This window comes from Frankliniella occidentalis, unplaced genomic scaffold, assembly GCF_000697945.3.
Source record: "Frankliniella occidentalis isolate FOCC.00 unplaced genomic scaffold, Focc_3.1 Scaffold5, whole genome shotgun sequence".
Taxonomy (NCBI): Eukaryota; Metazoa; Arthropoda; class Insecta; order Thysanoptera; family Thripidae; genus Frankliniella; species Frankliniella occidentalis.
The window spans coordinates 3,517,322-3,517,868 of record NW_026267135.1 but is presented as its reverse complement, the minus strand read 5'-3'; the positions used below and the strand labels follow the sequence as shown (position 1 = coordinate 3,517,868).

The window sequence follows — 547 nt, the reverse complement described above, 5'->3', positions numbered from 1 at the left end:
AGGGGGGTGGGGTGCTAGAGGCGGCGATGATGCCCCTCGCGAGCATAGAGCAGCCCGACACCACAGAAGTTGAGACTCCTCCTCAATTCCAATTACTGCTATTCCCCACAGAGAGACGCGGCGGCGCAGGGCGGCGGTTTTGACGTCGCGCCAGAGCCGCCATGGAGAACGATTGCGAGATCACCTGGAAGGACGTTTGGAGATCACCTGAAGGAGAACGCCTCGTGGGAGACGGCGCATGCGGCCCGTGAAGCCACAACCATCTGAGAGATAAGAGATCCAGCAGACTGAGTCGTCACCGAAGCTCCGGGAGATGTCGGCCTTCACCTTGTGGACCTGATCATCTGGCCCATGCTAACGCCGTGCCCTACGAAAGGTAGAAGCCACACTTTTTTACGTTTAACATAAACAAAAGAAAAAGGTGCATTTTGAAAGTTTTTTTTGTCTTTCTATTTGAAAGACGATAAGTTGACTTTCCGTCAGCGGCACCTTCACGCGGCGCCAGCTGCAACCCCGCACGCGGCGCTCACGTGACGTGCCCCGCCCC

At 56.5% G+C, this 547-nt stretch overlaps 1 protein-coding gene across 1 annotated transcript in view; it reads left to right on the top strand.

Annotated features, from left to right (window-relative positions):
* The window catches only part of LOC113212223 (neuroligin-1-like), a 199,843-nt gene that overhangs the window by 13,935 nt on the left and 185,361 nt on the right, over positions 1-547 (top strand). The window contains exon 2 of the mRNA XM_052269438.1: positions 112-376. The gene's annotated coding sequence lies outside the window, so the exon portion shown is untranslated. The remainder of the gene's footprint in view (positions 1-111; positions 377-547) is intronic.